Source organism: Pseudopipra pipra, chromosome 1 (assembly GCF_036250125.1).
Source record: "Pseudopipra pipra isolate bDixPip1 chromosome 1, bDixPip1.hap1, whole genome shotgun sequence".
Taxonomy (NCBI): domain Eukaryota; kingdom Metazoa; phylum Chordata; class Aves; order Passeriformes; family Pipridae; genus Pseudopipra; species Pseudopipra pipra.
Genome location: NC_087549.1, coordinates 113,920,029 through 113,938,037, shown reverse-complemented (window position 1 = coordinate 113,938,037; position 18,009 = coordinate 113,920,029).

Sequence of the window (18,009 nt, the reverse complement as noted above, 5' to 3'; positions counted from 1 at the left end):
TATAGAAGATGAAATAAATGAGGTAAAGTGTCTTAGGTAAAAATAGGGAAATAAAGAAAAAATGGATTCTTAAAATATATCAGCATGATTTTACGTATGACTCAGCTGCCTTTAACTTCCACCCCCCCACGAAGGCCCCCCTTACAAATCTCTGAAAAGTCAGATGGTCAAGTAGTTTAAAATCCTGTCATCTATATTTAGAGTGCTCAGAAAATTGCCAGTATAGACTTTCTCTTGTTATCAGCACAAACAAGTATGGCTCTGGATGTTTCTGCAATGTTGGTCAAAACTAAAAGAAAAAAAAGAAAGGTGAAGTAAGAAGAAAAAAAAAACATGAAAAATTATTTTTCCAACTATATACAATATGGCATGATTTATTAATAGACAGTTTGCAAGAGTTTCTTGACCATTTTTACTTTGATTGCTAAAGAAAAACAAATCACAGAGTTTTGGCTAACACAAAGGACTGATATTAAAAAGCATTTCGTGGGATGTCAGGGATTTCATGTTTGTCAGGTATAAGATATATTATTGACAACTGACCTTTGTAGTTATATTTTAGTGATCTTTTAGATCTGCTCATTCATTTCAGAGTCCTAGAAAACTGTATTCATAGAAAATCTTTTCCTTGTGAATTTGTTCCATTGCTTCAGTGGCTTTTCAACTTCTGTTTGTGATTGACTTTTTTATCAGAATTTATATAAGCTACAAATTGGATGTAAAAAGTGTGAGATTGCACCATATTTTCTGAAACTATTCCTTAAATAACCCTTCATTGGGATATTCTATGTGATGTGAGTTTGTGATACTATTTTAGATTGTAAGTTGTGAAGCGATATTTAGCATTCAAATACTGCTTCTATATCCTACAAAGGGCAATGTTTGGAATATGAACAAAATTATGGTCTGTCACTACAAAATGACATTGTGTTATCAAGTAATATCTGGCAAGATAAAGCAGTTGGATGGGGATCTAAACACTTTTGATATTCATCCAAAGTGAAGAAAGTCATATCTGTTCTGACTGGTTGCAAATTGTTTTGAGCAATTTATCAGACTATCAGTGTCAAAGTTAGTGTTGTGAAGTACAGATTGAGACAGTGATTTTGGTCTGGAAGACAAACTTAATTCCAGTATTAAGAAAATATAATATTAACACACATTGTTGTAATTTAGACAGCTGTCAAATTAGTTGTGCCATGAAATGAGCTTTGAAAGACATTGATGTGTGAAGATACTTTGTTAATTACATCAGTGGTAGATGATGCACCCAGTATGCACAGCAATGAAAGCATTCTTAATGGAAAGCTGTAACATGTAAGCTAATGCTGTTTGTTTCATCTGAGTGGCCCTCTCACTCACTGGAAATAGTTGACATATACAATCAAAATTTGCCATCAAAAAAGTTGCTTGAGCTGTTACTTATCCAGCTCATCACAGACCTTTTTTAGGACGTAAAACTGTGGTATTTTATAAATTTATATTTATACAAAAAAGTAGAGCAATACTCTACAGGCAAACCAGATGCTGGTACAAATGGTGACCTGATAAGCAACAGAAAAGAAGAATTGACCCCAAAGGATTAACAATATTAACCTTAAAAAATACCAGTTTTTACACTTTCCCCAAGATAGTATATAGTCATAGCTATATACAAACTGAAATAGGTTTAAATCAGAAGATATAATGTTACATGCTTGGTAGAAAAAATGAATTGGGTCTCATGGGATGATGATAACCACAGGTTATTTCACATCTCCCACATAATTATGTTTCCTAGCAGCTCCTTTTGCCATATACTGAGTTTTTACTGGTGTTGTTGGATTAAGTTCTCTGCTTGCTTCTCTCCAATTGTGCTCACCATCCTTTGTCACCTCCTAAAACACAGTCCCATTCCACAAGTAGTTGAAACTTTATAATTTTCAACCTGTTTTAGGTTGCTTTGCCTGCCTGTATCATGGTTCTCACTACACCAGCCTTTAAAATTTCTTTCTATTTAATGCACTTCTGTGTAGCTTCAGGATTTTTTTCACCTTTGTCCTTCGCTACAAACCCACAATCTCTGGGTCACTTTTCCTAATAGTTCTCCATACTCATACCCAGAATGTTAAATCCTTTCCACCATGCCAAACAGCACCATTTTGTTCTTCCTAATCCCATGGCAAATATACCTTCTACTGCTGTTGTCTACCCATCTCATCTGCTCTTTTGTCTCTTCACTACTTACAGTAGTAGTCACACATGGAAGACAAGAAAACTAAAATAATAACTCAAAATGAACAGGATGTGTTCATTCACCTGCACCATTTAGTATGTTTATATTCCATCTCTTTGGTCCCACGCCTTAAAGTTGTTTTTTTATTACCCCTTTCTGTTCTGCTACACAAAGATCAACTAGAATTCCTCTATCACCACTGGCAGCTCACTTTTCACATACTAATTCACACTTCAAACTCATTGAAGCAAGGATTGTTCTTTTTAAATATGTTTTGAAGGCCTTTGGGCTTAATTCCTCTCTCCCATGTCCTGATTCCATACCCTGTCTAACCACACACAGCCCTTCTCTTTTACCTGTGAGAAGCCGCAGCACTCAATTTTTACCACTAGCTCTCTCTTCCTTCTCAGAAGCACTGAGAACATAAGGTTTGTTTCGTCCATATGCAAAGGTGAAAGAGGATGTCTAGAATCAGGTTCAGCAGAAAAGACTCTAAAACTGAAAGATCAAAAGGAAGGGGAAGGCTTCTCTTTTAAAATTGAGGGATTCTTCCAAAGCACTGTAGGTCTCAGTTAGAACCACATAAGGGTTTTTAATTGACAAGGACCTAAAGAGCTGGGGAAAAAATCCCTTCCATTCAAGAGAAATTGAAGAATCCAAAGGTGCTTGCTTATTTGCATTTTTATCTACCCAATACAATGGAGGCCAAGCATTACTGCATACAACAGCTGCAGTATTAGAATTATATAACATGAACTATTATCATGCACCACTAAGCCATTTCTGATCCAAAGATTCAAAAATTATGTACAGAGTCACACACACACTCGTGCCCAAAGATGGTCAGATCTGTGAAGTTAGATCAGTCTACTGGAATCAGTTGTTTAATTCAAGGCTCACTGGAATGAATTTCTGGCCAACTTAAATATGCAAATTTACATCAGATTTAGAGACTGGGTTCAACTCTTATCACTAATGAACAATGAGATGATGTGAAATAGAGTAAAAATCATCCTGCACTGAATGAGGTGTTCTCATTCTTGTGTTTTCCCCTTCACATCTGCACAGGAAACACTTCACAAATTAACAGCTATAGATATAATGATAAAAACATACAAAGGGAAAACAATTAGAATATGCTGGCACACAGGGAAATGCATTGCATTCAATGTCTCCTATTTTTCAATTGTACTTTTAAGTTTGACATCTTATAATACCCACCCGTGCATTCTTTATCTCATAAATGGAGTGAGAATCAGTTCTTCTGTGTTTGAATCAATTTCTTAGAAATTATTTTGAAGCATAAATTAGAACATACTTTTTCTTCAGACTAGCTGAAAATGTCTCTTAATCTTTATTAAAATGAAACAGTACTAAATAAAAGTTTACTCAACCTGGAAGAAAACTGAGTTTTATCAGACCTGATGATCATATGAGATCTATAACGTTTACTTGTCCTAATCTCAATTTCTGATCTATAAAATATTGTCTTCATGAATTCTTGTTGATTGCTAACAATGCTTTTTTTCAGAAGAGTTTATTTTCAGCATGCCTTTAAGGGCAGTGCTCACGCACACCACAAGGACATTGAGCACTCTGAAATCCTCAATTGCTTTTTTCTTTCTAGGTCTGTCCTGTAGTGATGTTCTCCAGAAAAGCTGAAGAGTAGCTTAAAAGTGAGAACATTTTTCTCTGTTGTTCAGGCTTTGATTTTTGTCTGCTCAGTAGAATCACTAATATGCCTTGTTTCACATATGTTTTGAGGAGCCAAACATCAGAGTTCAGATTCCAAGCACAGAAGATTAACCCAGACCATTTCTATTGAACTCTTTCTGTACGCACCACGCACAGAAGCACAGCAGGATATTTTGTTCTCAACAGTTTCCAGAGCCTGTTTATAGACATATGTCTGTATATGCAATTCAAATATCTAGTGCTTTCAGATGCTTTAGTAACCTCTCATTTCATGGGGGATTATCCTTTTCCTTTTTCCCCAGAATGAAAAAAGGCCCCAACATAATATTTTTGTAATGGGTTGACCCTGGTTGGGTGCCAGACATCCACCACAGCTGCTCTATCACTCCCCTCTGCAACTGGACAGGGGAGAGAAAATATAACAGAAGGCTCATAAGAACAGGGAGAGATCAGGAGCTCACTCACCCAATACCATCACAGGCAAAATAGATTTGAATTGGGGATATTAACTGAATTTATTACTAACAATGTCAGAGCAGGTTAATGAGAAGTAATCTTAAAAACGCCTTCTTAAATCTTAAAAACGCCTTCCCCCTACCCCTCCCTCCTTCTCAGCTCTACCTGCTCCTCTGCAGTGGCACAGGAAGACAGGGAATGGGGGTTACAATCTGTTCCTCACAGGTTGTTCCTGCCGTTGCTCAGGAGCGGGAGTCCTTCCCCTGCTCCACCGTGGGGTCCCTCCCATGGGAGACAGTCCTTCACAAACTTCTCCAACAGCAGTCCATCCCACAGGCAACAGTTGTCCATGAACTGCTCCAACACGGGTCACTTTACCACATGGTGCTATAGTCCTTCAAGAACAGCCTGCTCCGACGTGATTCACCCACAGGGTCACAAGTCCTAGCAGGAAAACCTGCTCCAGTGTCGGCTCCTCTCTCCACACGTCTGCAGGTCCTTGCTAGAAGCCTGCTCCAGCATGGGTTTCTGATGTGTTCGTAGCTCTCTCTTGGCCATCCACCTGCTCTAGTGTGGGTCTCCTCCACGGGCTGTGGGTGGATCTCTGCATCCCCGTTGTCCGCCATGGGTTGCAGGGTCACAGCCTTCTTCACCATGGTCTGCACCACGGGCTTCAGGCAAACCTCAGTTCCGGTGCCTGGAGCACCTCCTCCCCCTCCTTCACTGACCTTGGTGTCTGCAGACTTGTTCCTCTCACATATTCTCACTCCACTCTTCTCTGTCTGCAATTACTTCTGCACAATAACTTTTTTCCCTTCACAAATTTGTTATCACAGAGGTGTTAATATAAATCCTGATGGGCTTGGCCTTGGCCAGCAGCAGGTCCATCCTGGAGTCAGCTGGCATTGGCTCTGGTGGACATGGGGGGAGCTTCTGGCAGCTTCTCACAGAAGCCACTCCTGTAGCCCCGCCCACTACCAAAACCTGACCATGCAAACCCAACATACTTTTATAAGGAGATATATAGATATAGATTAGATATAGATAGATATACGTATGTATAACAACCTACTGCAAGAGGATAGCAGGGTCTTACACGAGAATTTAGTTGAATTAACCTTCAACTTTGTACCGCATCTCTCTAATTGTCCTGAGTGCTATGCAAGACCACACAAAGGGATGCCAAGGAACAACTGATGAACCATCACTAGGTCTAGAGGATCTGGTAATGCATGTTTTTTCTGTAGAGGGTGCAGGAGTGACTTCATTTATTGAATTGGAGAAGATCTATAGAGCATCACCTCAAAATAGAACAGGAAATTAATTTTTTTTCCTCTTCTGCCCACTATTTGGCCTGATATTCAACATTGGACTTTACCCAAAACTTTAAAATAGGCAGCTACTTTTAGCAGCAAAGTAAGTTCAGATCACTAGGTGCAGAGTAGATTATAGACTAGCAATCCCATATCAAAAGGAAGAAACCAATAAAATAACTTATTACTCTGTACTATTTTCCAATTTAAATCTGCAAGCCAATACAGCTAATTTATTATAGCATACAGAGTTGCAACAGAGGAGGCAAAATGCCATCAACTACAGACTTTGTTGACAGACTCATAGCTAGGAAAATAAGAAAAATAACATCTGAGAAGCAGCAGAAAAATCAAGCAGTGGGGATTGGATTTCTTTGTCATAGGAGAGATGCTGAAGAAAAGTGTCATGGGAGAAACAGGAGATTACAAACCACGTACTCTGCATAACAATGTCCCTTTTTTCCCCTGGAGTAAGGATGCCAGTCAAAGCTCATTCACCAATGACATATGGTAAGTCAACTTCATGACTTTATTTCTTCTGTCAATAGAGGTAATACAGGCAAGAAACAGAAATCTACAGATAAATATACCAGGATATCTCCTCTGAGCAAAATCATCAGAAGGAGATGTAGATGTATTATCAAAATATGAAATGAGAGGAATCACTATCAGTTTCCAAAACCTTCCTTCTATCTCCCATACCTGCTGCAAGGATCTGGGGCAGGAAGAAGTTTGTTGAATTTAGTGGAACAGAAGAACTCTAGTGTCATTGTCAACTCTTCCCTGGCCCCTCCTTCTCTCTATTGTATGGGCAACCCTTTGCAATCCTGCTGTCTTCTTCAGTACAGCCAACCTCCTGCCAAGAGACCTCCAGGGACAAGGCCATCACCTCTGTCTGAATGTGATAAAGAACAGGAAAAGTTTTATCCTGTAGTCTGAGATAGTTCATCCAGGGTAAAAGTCCATTGCTCTCCCTGATAATAAGGCATTAGCTCTCTCCCAGTGCCTCAGACTGAACCATCTTGTTTCCTCTGAAAAAACCCTCACTTTAGGGGTTCACTTTAGGAGCTGCTTTGCCTATATAATACTGAAAAGTCCACATGCATTTGGCTTCATCCATGTCATCTCATGTCATATTAAGGACATACAACACAAATTTTTTTTGTCACATTACAAACTGAGAATTGCTATGGAGTAAAATGCTTATTATGCAGCCCTTATACTGTTTCATGAGATCTGAACTGAGGGAAAAAAGATCAGGATGTATCTTAGAATTCAGAAGAGACCAAGTGTTCAGCAGAATGGGCTAATTCTGAGAGGAGCATACTCAGGGTATTTTGTACTATATGCTAGAGCTTCTAAAATGCTGACAAAACACAGGTCAGTGCTTCACACATTTTGGAAGAGACTTGGCATGTATACGTGATTCTCTGAAAGGCCAAGACAGACTGTGCTGTCTCAGCCACTGCCTGTTCCTACCAAAGCCTCTCATAATGCTCACATAACTCACAACTTACCAGTACTCCACATAGCATCTGATTGTAACATAAACAGGGTTTAGGAAGCAGAAAGACCAGCTGAATGATCCTCATTGTTATACATCTCTGCAAGGTCAGGCAAGCACAGTGTGACCTACAGACATTCACTTTGTGCCAGCTGTTCTCTTATTCCAGGAAAATAATGTTGCTTTAATCTTATTTGCAAGAGTCTGATAAAAGAGAACCATTTATCATTTACTTTAAATGAATAAATCTCATTTTAAAATCATTGTGATGCAGCTTATATGTGATCTATATTGTTAACTTATCACTGCAAAAGCTGACAGGCCTAAAATTAGATCGTCCAGATGCATATGGATATGGGAAAGAAAGATTGAACACCACACTGTCCCCCTGCTTCACTCTGCTCTACAGTGGTGAAGATTGAAGTCAGAAACAAGCAGAGCAGAGAGCAGGACACTTGCATATTTCAGTCCTTTCCTTGTGTTTCAGGACCCTCTTGAAACACAGGGAAAAGATGCTGTGGAAAACAAGAGATCACAGAAGAGGTCAGTAGTGTATTTGAGTGTGAGTGTTGGTGGTGATAGTGAGTTGTCTGCCCGAGAAGCTAAAATGTCACGCATGTTACAGCCTTGTTTCATTTGTGTATACGGCTCACACACTTTTTAGGAGCTATATGATAAAAAGTGTTTGGTTTTAAAGTGTCACAAGAGTTTTAAGACAGTTTACATATTGGACATGTAAGGATGCCAGTCAAAGCTCATTCATCAATGACATATAGTAAGTCAGTGGTATGATTTTAGGTTTCTTATGTAAACAGAGGTAATATAGGTAAAAAATAGAAAGCTACAGACACATACACCATACATATACCACAGTATGTTTCCTCTATGCAGCTTTACAACATGTTGCTGTATGTAGAAGGACCTCAGGACCACGAAATCTATAGACTGCTAAACACAAGGGTTCAGAAGACAGAAAAGCATGAACTTCCTAATAACCAGACACTCCATTGACAGGTCACATCCCATTTTCAGGTTTGGTGGAAATAATACAATAAAATATGAACTGTGATCTGCCAGAGACCTTTCCTGAGAAAACAATGGTAAGGATTAAAATTATTTGTGTTCCTAGTGACTTGTGTTCTATGTTGTCTGATCCTTCCTCTTTTTATCTTGCATGCACACACAAACACAGGGTAGCTGAAGCTGGCATGTGTGTGTAAATACATTACACCACTAAGTGTACAGGCACTCTCTGTGTAAAGGAAAGGAGACAAATCAGGATGCCAGGACATCAAAATGTCCATACAAGTATTATTTATTCCTGTTTTGACCACTATGCTTAAGACTGCAAATAATCTTGTATACAGAAACATCTAAGAAATAGAATAACCAGGAAAAAAAAAAAAAAAGAAAGGAAAAAAAAAAAAAGAAAGGAAAAAAAAAAGAAAGGGAAAAAAAAAAGAAAGGGAAAAAAAAGAAAAAAAAGAACCCACAAAACCATGGAGGATCTGAGGAATCCAAGAACAGTAGTCTGTGCAGTGTTTCAAACCAAATGCAAAGACAATCAATGCTTCATGAAAGGCCTCTCTGTCTTTGTGTCTCTCTCTCTACTGAGGAAACTAATGGAGGGTGCTTAACACTGTACTTATCTGTCTATAAGATGGGAATTCTGCACAGTGAAAAGTTACCAGAGAAAACAAGTGTTGAAAAGGAGGTCTATAATGTAAGAAGCCTTGAGGAGATGAAGAGGGAGCTCTGGGAAGGAGACAAGAGGAACATTCTTTTATAGCAGGAATGCTGGTCAAGCTCCAAGAAGGTCTGGGGTTAAAGAAGAACTAAACTGGGAAGATTCAGGTGCTTGGGAGGCCAGTCACAAGCCACAAGAAAGCAATTCTGGGCTATCCCACTGGGACTGATCCAAGAGCTGAAAGAATGTTTCAGAGTAGTAAGAAAATCGAGGTGTAGAAACATATCCAGGATTTATTTGTTTTCTAGTTCTTTTTTTTTCCCTATGCAATTGAGAGTACTGTCACTTCTGAAAGGCATATACATAGCATTTAGCTCAGCTTCCCTGAGGAGTTATACTGTAGCCCAAGGTACACATGTAGCTGAAATTTTGAGAAAGGGTACTAAACATACACAAATGTTTGAAGATGTTATGGCCAGTTTTAGGCCCTAGGAGGGCATCAGAGGCATAAAAGAAAAAACAGCACTACAGTCCATTTGTACACACAGAAATTTCTAGCAGCTGAGCTCAATGACATAGGGTCCAGGACAGCAGTCTGATGAGTGTCAGTACTGCAAAGACTTGATTAGATCCCTGACAGATCATTAGGCATGTCTTTTCAAAGTAAGCACGCTCTGGATTACACAACTACACAGTTAACCCAGACTCAGAAATACCCTTAATTAACTTTCAAGAACATTGCATGCGCTTGAACCATTTAACGATCACTCCTGTTCAACTTTTGACATGAATGTTTTCTGTAAGTGTTGTGAGAATATTATGAACAAAATAAAATTATGCAAATGTGTCTCTGTGTCTTTTTATCTGGTGCTTTCTATGTGCAATCTATGTGCTATTCATTTCCACTATACAGTGGAAACGAAACCATTTCATTATTTTGGTAAATATTACTGCTCCTGCTATCCTTGCAAGTCATTTTGATCTTCAATAAATATCTGCTCTGCCTTGTACAACACTGTATTCTAAAAATCTAGGGTACCAAGGCAACCCATGGTAACCTTTCACTCCAGCCGCTCTAATTTTACATACAAATACAGCATGCAATAGAGATATACTCTCAGCTCCATTTTCTCAGGTGTTTAGTCTTGCTCTGATGCCAGTGACAACTTAGTTTTTGACTGAGTTCACACCAAATAAAATGCTTGTCAGTAAAAGCGAGGCTTTTCTGAGTGCGTGCAGCACAATGGGTACAAATTCTCAGCACAGTAGTCACTCAGTTTTAATTGCCTTTGCAGACACTCTGCACAAAGCAGAAGATAGCCTTCTCCATCTCACATAAGCCAGCTCATATTAGATGAACTGTTAGTGCATACTGAAGTGCTCTCACGGAGACAGCAAGGCATACCTATCCCACTTTATACTCACAGCCTTCACACTAACTTCTCATATAGGTAATCTCTAAAAGATGCTAGGTACAGACTAGGGATAAAAGAAATAACATGACAACAGATTATTCACCATCTAGACAAGAACAGGTCCATAGAGTACAGCTAGAGAGATCTACTGTACAATCCTTATTAATCTACTTACAGCAAGTTAGGAATAACTGTTAGCAAATCTCTAGACAAACCCTGACCAAAAAAAAATTTTAAAAATGCAGGACGGGGTCTTGTTTACTGCTCACATACATCATCTAGGAAAAAAAATTCTATTGATTCAAGGAATAAGCAAAAAAGAGCAATATGTCTTCCTTTGGCTTTAACACGGGGTGAATGTTATTAATTTTCTTATTACCTTCGCTGTTTGAATCCAAGTTCAAAACCAGCACTTCTGAGACAAGGTCAAGATCATGCTGCACGTTATTGTTAAGGAAACAGCATACAGGGTCGGGACTTGTGTCTTGTTGAGATTTTACTTTCTCATTGCAAGGTCCCTATTACCACAGCTTCTGATAGCATAATGCTTCATAAAGAAATTACTTGAATGACTGCACACTGAAATCAATATTTCTCTCACCACTGATAGAAATAGTTGAAATAGATTTCATAGAATTAAATTGATTGGAGGGAATGTGGAGCAGTAAAGACTAGAAAGAAAGCAAAAATTTTATGAAGTGCCAAAATCTTGGCATGTGCAAGAAAGATCATTTACTATTCTACACTGCATAAAAAGAAGTTCAGTTAATCAAGAACTGAGGTCACAAATGCAACAAGAGGTAGAACAAGAAATTCTCAAACATCCCAACCTGGGCAGGCTGTGAAGACATAGTAACAAATATTTTTGCTGTCATTTGTCTTTACTTTTAATTAGTCATTTTTACTGTTATCATCCAAAATTAGTTGAATCTGTTAGAAAATACAAGTTTAAAGTTTAAGAACCTGATAGATTAGAAGCATAAGAGGAAAAAAATCTTTTTCAGGAAACCTTTCTTAAGTGATCTTTTAATGATGTATTAAATTTCTGTATACTGCTGAAAACTGGCAATCAGGCAATTTTAGATATGAACAGATAAAAATGGGATTGTCACGATGCCAAGCAGCACTGACACTGAGAACACAAATATCAGCATGACAGGCTTTATAGTTCTGTTATTCTTGTTAATATTCCACTCAGTCTTTCTGGTCTATTGCACCCAGGCATGCAGGTCAGTTTTACATGATCATGTGTAAAATGAGGAAAAATAGTTATAAATCAAAACCATAATAATTTACAAGTGTTTGGCTGAAAGGCAGAAGTGTTTTTCTTCTTCTGATCAAGACCACTTAAATGAGCTCCAGATTTTTCTATGCTCCAAATATAAACTCATCTGCTCCCAGTTCTTAGTTTTAATAAATCTATACTCTAGGAGAAAACAGCATCCACGTGAAAGAAAAAATCTGAAGTGATGAACTAGAGCTCCTAAGACAGAAATTTGCTTTCAGTTTTTGCAGACATGCTCATGCAGCCCAAAGAAAGGCTGTACATGAATATGTGAGTTATTTTTGTTTAGATATATCAGCAAGACTAAGCAGCAAGTTTACACCCCAAGGTTACTATATTGCTTCCAGTAACCCTAGTAAGTTGTGATCCTGTAGACATATCCTTATGATATCCTTAATGAATTCTTTACAGTATTGGCCCATTCTATGACTCAAATAATATTCAGGCTGCCATGTCTCAGGCCTGTACTACACTACTTCACTTGTTCTGGAAGTCAGAAACTGAAATGTGTAGTCCTCTTATTGTAAAGGGGCAAGGTTTCCTTTGATAAATAAGAGTCTTTTCTACGACTGGGATTACCTAATTAGGTGCCAGATGGTTCACATCACCACACAGCAAGGGAAAGACCTAGATATTGGTGGGGACAAGGCAGCACTCAGGCAGGACACAGCAGTGACCCAAAAAGATCACCAGAGAGGCAGAGAGGCAAGATGTTACAGAGAGGCAATTGTTACAGAGAGGCAAAAATTAAATAAAATCCAGATGCCACTTAGCCTCAAGGCAACATCTTCAGGAAACATTGAAAGCACAACCAGTTCAAACCTGCCACAAAATCGGGTGGGAGAAAGAAGTTATATATAAGAATAACCAATAAGATTGGGATAATTTGGACTCTCAGCCTGTACTCTTTTCCCTGTGCTTAAGTCTTTAAGTGAGGACATCCCTTGAAAACAAATACCTTTCCCCTAAGGCAGGGATCTTCCCATGTGACTAATAAGATTGAAAAGAAATAGGATAAAATGCAAATGATACAAAATTTATGATGCTGGGAAAGCAAACTCTCTTTTTTTCTTCTTTTGCTTTTTCTTTTTCTTGTTTGTTTTCTTCTAACTCACGTGGTTTACAGAATGATCTGTGACTAAGGAACCTAATGTAATTAGGGAACTGAATAATATAGTAGTAAATGTATCTTAAATGGGGTTGAATGCAGAATAATGGAAGCAACAGGATGAATTCCTTGCATGCTCCAATGGCTTGTGCCCATAACCATTTACAAAAAGAATTAGACATCTTTCTGAAAAGCACAATGTCCAATGGCAGTATCAAAACCACAAATAATTTTCAGCCTTCATTAAGGAACAGATAACAAGCAATCTGGAAAATATCAAAGTGCCATTATATGAAATCAACGGCACAATCACATTTCAGTTCTGGTCATCCAGTTCCACCAAAATCAAAGCACAAATAATACAGGAAAAGGAAGGGCAATAAAAACAATTTGAGACACAGAAATGTTTCCATATTGGAACAGATTGAAAACAAAGAAAAGAAATATTATAATTCTTGTTTGGAAAGCAAGAAAACACCTGGGAATACGACAGATCTATGAAATGAGTAATGTATAGAGAAAGGCAACAACTGGATCCTAGGTAATAAGGAAACAAAGAACAAAAGAGATTTTTCAAACCAATAAAACATATGAAATTCAGTTCCACAAAATATTATTGAAATGAAAATTTTATTAGGATTAAAAAGAAGCTACCTAAAATAAACACATTTCAGTAACGTCAGTCTGGTTGCTTTCAGATATTGTTGTGTGTAGGGATATAACTGCAAATCTTTCCATAAAAGATTAGATTCTAATCTTTCTCTAAAAGATGTGGTATTAGCTACTGCTGGTCTCAGAAAATGCAGCTCTAGATGGATATTTAGACTGGGCAATTAGAGCAACCCAGGTGTTATTTGTGAAACTAAATAGCATAATGTGTTAACCAACAAATTAGTCAAAAACACTTTGGAAATTAACTATTTACTTCAGAAAAAAAAAAAAAAGTTAAATTAAAAAGATAACATACCAGTGAGTTATTTCTCAAAAAAGGAAATAAACCAAAACAAACAATCCCCCACAAACACAAAAAACCCCAAACAAAAACACAACAACCAAAAAATCCAAACTAACAAACACCAAAAAAAGTATGAGGAGCGTGATTCATATCAATGAAGGTCTTGTTGTTTTGAATTACTTAGCACAAATAACTTTTGCCAGTGTGTTCAAGACCCACAAAGGATGAAAACTTCTGAAAAATATTATTTATAATAACTTCTGTAACTACAGTGCTTTAGCTAATTCTTACAATGGCTAATCATTTCTCATGCCTCCCCAGCCAAGGTTAGCAGTTGATCTCACCTGTAATTGAGCTACTACTTCAGATAGTGAAGCACACTCTGAAGGTATTCAACTTTTTATGAAAGATCAGAACAAGGTTTATTGATTCCAGGTTTTTCTCCCCCCTTCGGCTCATGGTAGAAAATTTCATACAGCATAATTGAAATAAAAGAGATATTAAACCCTAAAAGTCAAGGTACATATAATTAAAAAGTAATCACTGTTCACTTCAGCTGTGTTCTAGGACATTGTCTTATAAGTCTCAAAAGCCACATCATTTTAAACTACTCATTTCTGTCTGCTCTTTATTTACAAATTACTGGCATTATTGAAGTTCGTTTGCTTTGATTATTCCACGGACACCACTTAATAGAGAAATTTGAGCTTCCCAAGCTCATTTGACAGAGGTTCACAGATCAGACTCAAACCAAGATCTCTGAGATAAAATGCACTTATTTATCCACTAAAGCCATCTACTGGAAAATCAATATCTCAGATGTAATGAGTGGTAAGACAAGTAAATTAGAGTACAGATTACTCTGTCAATTGGAACACATAACTTTCCTCTGTAATTAAGTATTTCATATGTGATGCACTGCATTTGGCACTGGTTGTTTTGTCTAATTACTGTACATTTCATTTTAAATGAACAAGAAATTTCCTAAAATACCTTGGCTTCCATTTCCAAAGGTGCACGAGCCAAAAGAGAGGCTCTAGAGTAGCGAGAAAAATTTCCTGCCCTAGAAGGAGCTGGCACTGGAAATAAAATGTTCTGTATAATTAATGTGCCTGTCCTTTTTCACTTCAGCCCTGCTACTGATATGAAAACAGTTACTTTTAGAATAGCTCTAATCATCACTTATCCAAAGCACAGGAACAGTGTGAATACAGGAGGCAACATGAAAAATTACAGCTGAAATCCATAATTCAAGGAAATATTTCTATTTAAAAGTACAGCTAGAAGAATACACAATTCCTCCATATTATTCTTAAAAAGTCCATTGACAAAGAGCATGCAGACCCTGTCTCAGTTGGCAGGTGGTTGAGGCATCTAAAACCTGTTACACCTGTACTGACACAGGACTATATAGTGAGTTCAGGACATACACACCAATGACATCAGCTTTGGAAGAGGAAGATCTTGGGGTGGGATGTGATCCCGGACAAACAGAGAATATTCTGAACACTTGAGAGCCTATACCATAGTTAGAGTTTCCACACTGTCAAAGATAAAGGAAGAGTTTGGAGTTTGTCCATGCTACAACACTAGCGTGAAGGACCAGCAATAACCTGAGTCTGAGAGTTCTTCTGTTGTGCAAACCTCTGTTCTCAGGATGGAGATAATAGAAAGGATAGGGTATCTGCATTCCAAGAGTATGCCTGCAGACTTGTGAATATGAGTAGTGCCTGGACTCCTAGATTCAAGAGTCTGAAAGTTTTCAACTACCTCTAATCAGATTTAAACACAAAAGACTGATAAATAATATATTGGCATTTTAACAGATCTGAGACTTACATCTGTTTTTAAAGAAAGGGCTAGGGCACTTCAGATGCATAGTATTGGAAGATTATATACCAGAAGGACAAACTGGAAATACCATATCACCTTGTACACACTGATATATATATTTTTATAAAAGATATCTCATATTATTCTGCGGTTTTCAGGTACTGTATGTAGAAAAGTTTTGCTCACTCTAAGAATAAAAAAGAACTGTGATGTCTGTAGTTCTAAAGAACATCATGGATGGAGATAAAAAGTTCACTTTTTTGTGTTGTTCATTTATTCTTCAGCTCTTTCCTTCTCACTGTTGCATCTGATCCACTATCCAGAGAAATCAAAGGAAGATTTTTCTGATCCGTGCTCCTCTGTTGGTGTCAGATACAATCAAAGACTAGGAGTTCATTGCATTACAAAGCGTTGAGATTTAGGAACAGATCAGATCAAATTGGTTAAGGGAAACTACCACAGATCAACATCTAAAGTGCGTTGCCTTTTTCTTGAGTAAAACCTGGCCCGTTGTCAAGGAGGAAAACTTTTCATATTTTGATACTCACTTTGTCCTTTCAAAGTCACATAAAAAAAAACCCACAGATGCATGAGAAAATAGTTAGTTACTTGGACTTTCTCTTAAGTGGGAATTATCATTATTTTATTTAACATGCACTGCAGAGAAGGTATTTTATTGCCAAGGAAACAAAAATTAGGGTAGACCAAAGCCCTTCTGTATCATCAGTAACAGAGAAGAGAATTTATATAAGTATGAGCTAGGGAGTCTGTCTCTGTCTACGTTGGGATCAGACCAACAAAAAAGTGAAAAAACCACACTTCTTAGAGTGAAACTGCAGGAGACAAAGGTTCTGCCACTCTCACAAAAAAGCCAGGGAGCTGGGCACACAAAGTGATCTCTCCACCTGAGCAGCCACCAGCTCAAAGTCTAGACACATAACAGAGAAGAGCTTCAAAACTTTCCCAGTCATTCAGTACTCAGCAGGACTTAAGGTACAACTCACCTGCTAACCTTACATAGCAGAAAATCTGATTACATAAGGAGGATCATACTACCTTTAGAGTACTCTGATCCTAGAATAATAAGAATTCAGGTGATTCAACCTGCCTGCCCGTCATGCTACTTCCATCCAGTTTGCTGCTAAAATTAGATGCCTTTGTCACTCTGCTTGCAGGCATCCACAGTATAAACATTGAAAATATGGAAGACGTATAGCCTGAAATGTTTCAGTTTTTCACATAGAACTTCATAAAAATCTATTCACTTTATTCCTAGCAGTCACGTAGACACTTTTCACTGAGCAATAATCATAGGATCTAATCTTAGTGTCAGATTCAACCATGCCCTCAAACCCTGAAGAAGGCACAGCTGAAGCCATTTACGTTTTCATGCAAAGAAACTAGGCATGGAAGAGTATTCAGGAAAAGTAATCCAAATTCACTTTTTAATATGATTAGTTAAATTGCATTTGCTGGCAAGTGGATGCTTTGACTCAGAATGAAAGTGACCTTAACTTGGTTTAGTTTAATTTGCTTTGGAAGAAGATCAGGAATTAATCTGATTTAACTAATCCACCTTAAGTCCATTAATTACTTCAGATTCTTGAGTTTTCCAGTGCAGACAAAACCACTTTCATCTTATCAGAATGTGAGCTTGCAGATCTAGAACAATTTAAGGAGCATATTCCAGATACAGGTTAGCATCTCCATAGCTAAACCTCATTAAATAGTTTTGTGATCTTAACACAATTCCATTGCAAAACAAGAGATTAATCACCTACAGTGGTCTACAGAGCAGGTCATGTGTGCACTAAATACAAAAGACTCGTTTCAGGCAGGCTCACCAGATACTCTGTTGCTCAAGAGGCTTTTAGCTGATAACGATTGGAGGTTTTATGGGTCAAATTGTTTTATCAGCTGAACTGGTATATTGAAAATACTGAAAATGCATCTTGAAAGAAAGAAAATACAGAACTTTTCTCTTTGACTTTGCAGTAGCATTGGTCTTCTTTCCCGGTTTTTAAGAGTTTCTCCTAGAGCAGTTGATATGCAACCAGGAGAGACGCTCCGAGGCAGAAAGTTTCAGGTGGCCCTAGGGCACCAATTCATCACATAGTGCTGGTATGAACCTTGCTCAGTATTTTCAAAGGTTTTCCATCTATCACTTAAAGGGAGGTCAAACATATTGATTATTTTGCAGCTCTTCAGAGGATGGAAATTACCATCAGATTAGGGGAAATCTGAACTAGTGACACAAATGCAAATGGTAATTCACTCAAGGAAAGACAAGCTGAAGTCAAGCCTGCTGCAGTTATTCATTGAGGTTTCATGACACTTGTCAGCCACATATCACAAATTTACTGCAGGGAACAAGTAGACAACAGCCCTACTCTTGCCAACCCAGCCCAATAAAATTCTTCAGGGAGAACTCATGTCTCCACACTTCTCGTGGTCCCAACTCTCTCAGGGAAAGGCTTCTACTCTCCCTGCCTTACATCTACACTAACCTCAGCAGGCAGGACCGAGTGCAGCTGGGGCCAAGC